The following is an 8,825-nucleotide window of genomic DNA, read 5'->3' as shown; positions in this document are numbered from 1 at the left end:
GCAGGGGCGCCCTACCAGGTGGGCTCCGGGTTTCTGCACCCCGCCATCAGCATGGGCCCCTGAGGGGAGACCCGGCCCCCGTCTGCTGGGTGCTCGTGAGGTCAGGGGCTGCGTGTGGGACACAGTGGAGCCCGGGGTGGAGGGGCAGGCTCCCTCCCTCGACCACACGGCTGTGGCCGCGAGCCCCTTCCCCTGGCCGGTCGCAGCCTGCCACAGGCACCCGGGCCCGGAATCCCCACTCTCTGGGCCGTGCCCCCTGCCTTCTGGACCTCGGCCCCAGGTAGATCTGTCCCCAGGCGGACCCCTCAGGCCTGGTGGTTCCGGCTCCGTGAAGCGGCCCTCGGCTGGTGGGGCTCAGAGTGGAGGCCGGGCACAAGGAGTGGGCGGCTGTCTGCTTGCGTCGTGACCCGCGGGACGCACGCACGCAGGGCCTCTGCAGCTCGCCACCGGAACAGAGGTCCCTGCGCAGCCACAGGGGGGGGGGGCCTGTCAGCACCCCCGGGTGTCCCCACGGCCGGCGCTGTCCTACCGTTGCCAAGAATAGCGGCCCCAGGGCTGCGGCCACAGCGGTCAGGAAGCCACCAGGCTCTCCCGCCCACGGGCGGGGTCTGCGCTGGGGAGAAGCCTGCGGTCCAGGCCCTGACAGACGCGGCAGCCTGGTGCCCGGGGGCCGAGGCCTCCTGACGAGCCGCTGGCGTGTCCCCGGCCGCCATCTGGCCATGGAGGCGGCTCTGGGAACGCGGGGGAGGCAGCCGATTTCCGAGGGGCGGGCGCAGTGACCGTCCAGCTGACGCCCGTGCCTGACACCCAAATGAGCGGGTGTCCGCCTCCCCTCGGGGACGCTGGCCGAGCCACCGCCGTCCCTCCTCTGTGTGAAGGGCCATGGCCCCCCCCCCGCCCCCTGGCATGGCTCCGGGGGACAGGCGAGGCAACGCGGACGCGGGCCGGGCTGGCGGAGGCGGGGGCCGGGACGGAGACACACGTGGTGGACCGATGGCCGGCCAGCCAGGGCCCAGCCAGGCTCCAGGGCTGCGGCCGACGCCCCCTCCCGGGCACAGACGCCCGGCACCTAGTGAGGACCGGACAGACGCAGGGACGCCCCCGAGCCAGGCCGGAGGTCGGCCTGGGCCTGGGGTCACACTGGACCTGGGGAGGCCGAGCCCGGGACAGCCTGGACGGCTGCACAGGAGACGCACTGGAGGGAGCGGCCCGGTCTCTCGTGCTGTGAAGACGCACAGCGCTGTCCCCCGCCCCTGGCCGGCCTGGACGCGCAGCCCCCACACGGCCTCTGTGGGCCGAGGGAGAAACAGCGCCTGGGAAGGGGCTTGCAGGCTTGCGAGACTGAGTCACGGCCCTCAAAGCCATGGGTGTAAGGGTCTGGGCTGGCAGCTGCTGGCGGCCACGGCCGGGGGGAGTGACCAGGTGGACGACGAGACACAGGCCCACTAGCGTCCGAGCCTTCTGCTCTGCCCGGAGCCCGCGGGGTGAGGAGGTGCTGCCAGGCCAACGGGCCCAGGGCTGCCGTGTCCTCTGGCAGGACCGAGGTCCACCCCGGTCACTGTGGCCCCGCCAGACGCCAGGGAGGGGCTCAGAGAGAGGGGGTCCCCCAGAAGGCCCCCGTCCCTGGTCGGAGTGGGCGTCACTGACATCACACCCACGGTCTGGGGAGGTGCGGGGTAAAGAGCCTAACTTCTGAGGGATGGCTTCCAAAGGCTCCGAAATTTGGGGTGGGGTGGGGTGGGGCCGGACCCAGGTTTCCCTAGAGCGGTTCCGGGGGGTGGGGGGAGCCTCTCCAAAGACCTTCTCCCCCCTGGACGGGAGTCAGAAACGCTCGGAGAAGGGCCGTGGGCAGGGAGCGCGTCCACACCTGGGCTGGTTTCCGGCCGGTGGGAGGCGTTCGCCTGGGTTTTGAAGCGAGAAAGTCCGGCCCAGGTCTGACCCCACCCGTCGGCGTCTGTGCCGCGGGGGACTGGGCCAGCGTCCGGCCGGTCGCTGAAGGAGGGTCGGGCCCAAAGCCTCTGTAAGTCGGACAGTGTCAGCGAGGCCCCCCGGGGGGCAGCCTTCCTCCCTGGCGTGAGAAAGAGCATTCACATTGCTCAAATGGCAGCCGGGCCCCCCAGGCTGTGCGCTCTCCGAACCTCGCACCCGGCCACCGGGCCCACGGTGGCCCTGCCCCCCAGGCGGGCATGCTGTCTGAAGGGCCGGGCGCCCTTGGAGCAGCCAAGTCGGCGGGCACCGGTGCCCAGGTAGACGCGCCTGCCGGCCAGGCACCACCCCGCTGGGGGTCCGTGTGCGAGGAGGGAGCGCTGGACCGTGAGAGCAGGGTTCCCTGGGTCTGGAAAGTCTGGAAAGCAAGAGGGCTGCCCACCCTGACCGCGTCCTAGGCCCCGTTCGTGGGGTGAGTGTGGCTGGCCGACTACCAGGACGTGGAAAATGGGAGAGAGCGGAGGGCAGCCGCAGCCGAGCGCACGGGCCGGGGACTCCAGCACCTCGCCACACGGGCGCACGCGGCGCCGGCCCAGCTCGTCCCGTGAGCACGCTGGCCTCGAGGCCCCTCCGCCCCCCGGCGGGTGCCAGGACCCCTTCCTTTCCGGCTGAGCTGCATCCCACGCTGTGAACACCGGGCCCCAAACACCGTGTATGGACGGACGGACGGACGCCCCTCCGAGACCCTGCGGTCAGCTCTCTGGGGTGCAGACCCAGCCTCCGTGGCATTACCGCACGGTCTCATCCTCCTCTGTGGGGCCTCCTCCACGGGTCTGTGCGGTCTAACCCGTTCAGTCCAGGGACCCTGGGACCACCTTCCTGACGTTCACAGCCAGTGTCGTCTCCACGTGAGCTATGTGCCAGCAAACATCTGTGATCATGGAGACTGACTGACAGACAGACAGACAGACAGACGCAGGGCAGCTTCCCGGGGCCTCACTGCCGCCTGGGTTGGCTTTCCCTTTGCCGAGTCTCGGGGGGCTGCGGGCCCCGCCCGGAGTCCGGGGGCTGCTGCCTGCGTGTGGGTCTCCGTCAGCAACACCCAGGTTCTGCTGAGGTTGGAAGACGGGGCCTTTTGCTCACTCGGGCAACCGTAACCCCCGGGACAGCTGCGCCCCCGGGCCCTGCCACCCCAGCCCCGCCCCCTTCCGTCTGAACGTCCTGCCCACCTCCCGTCCGTGGGGCAGACCTCAGGGAGGTCCCCAAGACCCTGCCCTGAGAACGAGGCGCCCTCCACCGCGAACCAGGTGGCTCACACGTTCCTCCTCAACCAGGGCCCTCGGGGTGAGGGAGGCCCTGGCGAGGACACACACGGCCCGTGTGTGGGGCACGGCCCCTCTCTGCCTCGCCTGGACCCCATCGCTTCCCGCTCCCCATTATTCCAGGAAGGGGCTCGGGGTCCTCACCCCACCCCACCTCACCCTCCGCTCAGCCTGTGTCCCAGCTCAGTAGGACCTCTGTCCCCCCTTCTCTGGGTCATGCGATGCTGCGTGTCTCCTGCGAAAGTCCCATCCCCTTCTTCCCCTGCGTACTGCACTGGGCTTTGCCGTTTTCGTGTGGACCGCGCTATAACCAGGGAGAAATCCAGTTCGTCCTGCACTCGGAATCTTTCAAGGTCCAATTGCGCCCCCGTGTGGGCACACACAAGAATGCAAACCAGGGGAGCTCGGCTCCAGGGCCTGATCTGATCGCTCTGCAGGACCCGGGTTCTTGCCGTACTTGGTAGAGTTCATCGGCTTCTTCGTTGTTCAAGACCAGGAGCCATGCTCATTGTAGAATGTATTCGTTAACTTATTTCCTCAACAAGTACTTCCTAAGGCCTGTATATCCCCCCAAGTGTTTTAAGCAGATGCTTAATGGGACATAGCACCGTTGGTGCCACGCAACTGTTTGTGCGAGACTGCAGCTGTCCCCACGGGTCCATGAGAACCCCAGCTGCCTCCCCGCTGCCGCCGCCGCCACCGTTTACGACGTGAAGGCACCCCAGAGAAGGGGGGCAGTCGCCGTGACCGGAGAAGGCGAGCGAGTTTGTGCAAGCAGCGGCCTGGTCTGGCTGGGGGGGAGCAGTCCTGGGAACGTGTGACGTGGTGACAGGCAGCCTGAATGCCACCCCTCCGGGGACCCGCGTGGCTGGGTCACGTCACCCAGCTGCTCTGCGTGCCGGCCCCTCATCCGGACCCCAGGGCTCCGCGCCGTCACTGCAGCACAGTAGGGCAGCGAGGCGGCTCCCCCTGGAGGGCCAGGGGCTCGCCAGGGAGGGCCTCAGGGGGTGGGAAGGGGCCGGAGAACGCCGAGCGGGTTGCCCCACCTGCGGGAGCGCACTAAGGGCTACCAGCACCCATAGACCCTCGCCGGTCCTACTGTGCGCACAGGGCAGACTGACTCCTGGCCTGCGGACTGCAGATTCCATGAGGGGCGGCTCCCAGCCCCATTATCTGCGTGAGGAAGCTCCTGACGCTGGCGGGCTGCGGTGCCCTCGTGGCCGTGAAACACAGCAGACCCCAGGCCTCTTGCGCCGGAGGCTAGGCAGGAGCAAACAAGCTGGAACCGTCCCTGCCATCACCAGGGGCCCAACGCACACGTGAGGCAGCGGTTTCCGTGGAACCATCACCACTTCTGACTGGTGCCATACCCACGTCACTCAGGCAATAGATGCCAAATATCTTCCTTTTAAAAAAGATTTTATTTATTTGTTTTTAGAGAGGCAGGGAGGGAGAGAAACATCAAGGTGTGGTTGCCTCATGTGCGCCCCCTACTGGGGACCTGGCCCCCAACCCAGGCCTGTGCCCGGACTGGGAATCCAACCAGCCACCCTTTGGTTCTCAGGCCGGAGCTCAATCCACTGAGCCCCACCAGCCAGGGCTGAATATCTTTCTTTAAATCAGTTTTTAATGTAATGCTGTTTTAACTTAGCCTTATCCCGAGTAACACAAATAACGACCTGTCTTAACGTTTTTGTTCTATTCCACATTCAAAACTGTATGACAAGTGAGATAAAAGAAAATGTTTGTCCGTGTACTACCTAAAAGCCTTTCTTGTACCAAAGGATTCAGCGAGGCAGTTTGAGAAGCTGGAATTAACGTTTGCCTCTGGGGAAGCGCGTGGGTCACGCGCACCTGCGAGTCCCCGGCGCAAAGCGCTCCCCTCCCTCCTGTTGCCCGCGGCGCGGCCTCGCGCAGCGCAGGGCCGGGTGGTGCGCAGCAACCCTGGCGGAATGTCTCCCTCTAGTGGCCGCCGCTCTCGTTACACCAGAAGCAGCTCCCGCCGGGGCGCTGGATGGATACAGGGTTTCCTTCCAGGGGCTGGACACGTTGCGGGACTGGATGGTGGGAGGGGCTGCGCACCTCTGAGAATGCACGAAACCCGCTGAACTGTGCGCTTTAAAGGAATGCTTTACGTTTCGAACGTGTGTCTCCGTTTTTAAAAAGGAACGACACTGTGGAAGGATTCCACGTGCCCGGAGAGTGAAAACACCATTGGTGCCGTCTTCCATGAAATTGCCTGACACGCGGCCAGGGCGCCCTCTTCTCCCCTGCGAGCTGGGGGCGTGGCAGTCCCATCCAGGGGCGGCAGCCTTACAAGTGGAAACGGCTTCTCTCGTGCGCATGTTTCTGAGCCGCGGCGACGGTCCCCACTAAACGCCATCTCCCCAGGCTTCGTTTCTCGGATATTCTAAGGCCATTTCCGCCTAAAAAGAGCTTCCAGCGGCGATGATGCGGACCTGAGCGTGCAGCCGTCACCGTCGCTCCTGTTCACTGTCGTGGAGTCCGTGGGTGACACCGGGACGCCATCTCCAAAGGGGAGGCTGAGAAACGTCCGTGCTCCCGGGAGTCGTATGTTGCTACGAGACGCCGTGCCAGGTGGGTGCCCGGCACGCCCCTCGCGGTCACACTGCCCTGCAGCGCTCTGGCCGCCGCACGAGGCCCTGATGGCCCATCACGCACCCGCTGCAGCGTCTCCCTGGAGCTCTCGGGGATGGATCACTGCAATTACTCTGTAAAGGTCTTTGTCACTGGATGCAAAACACCCAGAAAGAGTAATTGTTATCATTTGGAACTCAAGCATTAATTTTCCAGCTGAGATGCAGCCTCAGCCACGCACAGCCACAGGTGTGGGGGAGCAGGAAACAAAGCCCCCTGGGAACAGCACATGCGTAGGGGGGCGGGGGGCTGGGGATGAGGCACTGACAGGGGCTCTCCTGGTCCCAAGGACACACGAGACCCCTCCACCCTTAGGTCTGCCACTGCCACGCCTCGCCTGTAAGCCTCAGAGGACACGCCAGCACTGGCCCTGCAGGGAGGCCCTGCTGCCCAGCTGCAGCCACAGTGGGGGGAGCCCCCCACCTCCGTCCTCATCTGCAGAGCTGCACACAGGCCACGTCGGCCGCTGGAGGGCCACATGTGCCCCGAGTGCCAGGGCCGGCTGGGCAGCCAGAGCTGCAGTTCAACTCCTCTCTGCCCGGCCTGCTTCCTCTCTCCTCTCCTCTCCCCTCCCCTCCTCTCTTCTCCGCACTTGGTCCTAAATGCACCTCACACCCTGACATCAATCCCAGCTCAACCCAGTCTGCAGCGCATGGAGGCCGTCCTGACAATGTGCCTGAGACATCAGCCTTTCCGCTGCCCGGGGCTCTGCCGCTGGAGCCCCCAGAACCTCAATCAAGACAGCCCCGATGCCTGTGTTCTCTTCTCCTCATGCCGAAACCCCACACACGGTCTCCTCCTCCCAGTGGGGTGGAGAGGCAGGTGCCGCATCGCTGCTGCTCTGCACCCACGAGCTCTGGAGACAAGGGGGCTGAAAGGAAGAAAACCCGGGAGAGAGAGGAGCTGGCTCTGGGTCTGCTGCCATCAGCGGCCTTTCCCTCCCCAAGGCGCTTCGCGCGTGTGGGCAGAGTCTGAGCCTGAGCTTGTCGGAGATGCAGGGGCTTGGCCAGGCGAAGACCAGCCTCTGTGTGGGCTGTGACAGACCGGAGACAAAGGCTTTCCTCCCGGGACATTTGCGTGGTGCTAGCGAGGCCTGCAGGGCTTGGGGCTGTGCCCGGGCTTGCAAGACGGTGCGCAATCCCCTGCCCTTGGAGAGGAGGGTAAACAACTTCCCACCAGTGGGAAGGGCCTGCCACAGCGCCCAGGGAGCCTCACTCTCGAGATGCCGGAAGCCAGGAGGATGGCGCCACACCTGACTCCAGCACAGCCCTGGCAGAGCTGGTTGCCGACTCGAGGGGAGGTGACCAGCCCTGTGCCCTGAGTGGCTACCGAAGGAAGACAGGTGTTCTGAATGCCTGGCATTTTGTGGAAGTTCGGGGACTGCACTGGGCCTCACGGGCCTGCACAGAAGGGAGCCTGGGGGTGAGTCCTGAGACTCACTGGGGGAACAGTGCCGGGGAGAAGTCGAGAAGGCTCTCTGGGGCACTGCAGAATGGTCCCTCGAGGCTTCCCCAACTGTTTGGGGAGGGCGGCAGCTGGAGAACTTGCAGGGGCCGCTGAGCCGGGAAAAGCAGGCTTCTGTGACAGCTGGACTGACCTGGGCTGCTCAGAGTGACTGAAGTCACCTCCTTTTGTCAGGAAAAGGATTCAAGCTCCAGAAAAAAAAATAGAGTACCATCTCTGCAAGGCAGACTAGGTGGTCCGCACGTCACCGTGTGGGTCAAGTACGGGGGAGGCAAAAGTGGGTTACAGTTGTGAGTACACAAAACAAGTTTATTCTCAGTTATTTATCAATTATGGTGTGGTTTTCCATAGGAACAACCGTGTGTTAGGATTGGGGACAGCCAACCACAACTGCATGGCAGCAATGTGAAAATTGTGTTGCTGTTTTCTAAACATGGGTTGATGTCACTTTAATAAGAAATATATGCTTTCACCAAACGTGTTAGCCGTGTTAATTCCAGAAAAACAGCGATCCCATAGTGAGTTGCGTGCACTCCTTGGAGAACCAGGGAAAGAAAAATCAGCAACAGCCACTGCTGGGAGGAGTGGCTTCCTTCAACTCCTGGCCACACCTGAGGACCTGGTCCTTGAAGGAACCTCTAGAGGGGACCCTGGGCACCCCAGGGAGCTCCTCCAGGGTGGGGCCAGGGCTCGGGTGCAGAGTGACAGGTGTGGGGGGAAAACCCTCGCTGGAAGGCCAGAGTCTGCCAGGCTTTGGTAGCACCCCGAGATGATGGGATCAGTGCCAGCCACGGGCTGCAGGCCCCCCCCCCTTTCCCACTTCTCCTGTTTCCGCACTTTTTTTGCTCCTCCATGTCACCTATGTCACCTGGCTTATCTAGCCCCGAACTCGGTGACGTGCGGGCGTTCACGTCGTTCCTGCAGAACCCTTTTCAGACCTGTGAGGTCGGCAGTGCTGTCTTCTCTTCCATTCCTGACTGGAGTAATTCCTTTTCATCGTCTTGTCAACCAGCTAGTTTGGTCCATTTTTTAAAAAGATTTTATTTATTGTTAGAGAGGGAAGGGAGGGAGAAAGAGAGAGAGAGAAACATCAATATACGGTTGCTGGGGGTCATGGCCTGCAACCCAGGCATGTGCCCTGACTGGGAATCGAACCAGCGACACTTTGGTTCGCGGCCCGAGCTCACTCCACTGAGCTACGCCAGCCAGGGCTGCTCAACTTTTGAAATCTTTTCAAAGAATCAACTTTTGGGTTCATAGGGTTCCCCCAGTGTTTTTGTATTTCATTTGTTTCTGCCTAACAATCGTTTCTCGCCTGCCTGCCTGGGGTTTCGTCTGCTCTTCTTTGTCTGACTTCTTACGGCCAGAGGCTAGATGACTGATTCGAGAAACTTCCTCTCCTGCGGGGACAGGAATCTCAGCCGCACGCGCCGAGCGCGGCGTCAGCTGCGGCAC

This window comes from Phyllostomus discolor, chromosome 9, assembly GCF_004126475.2.
Source record: "Phyllostomus discolor isolate MPI-MPIP mPhyDis1 chromosome 9, mPhyDis1.pri.v3, whole genome shotgun sequence".
NCBI lineage: Eukaryota > Metazoa > Chordata > Mammalia > Chiroptera > Phyllostomidae > Phyllostomus > Phyllostomus discolor.
Note: the sequence above shows the minus strand (reverse complement) of the source record.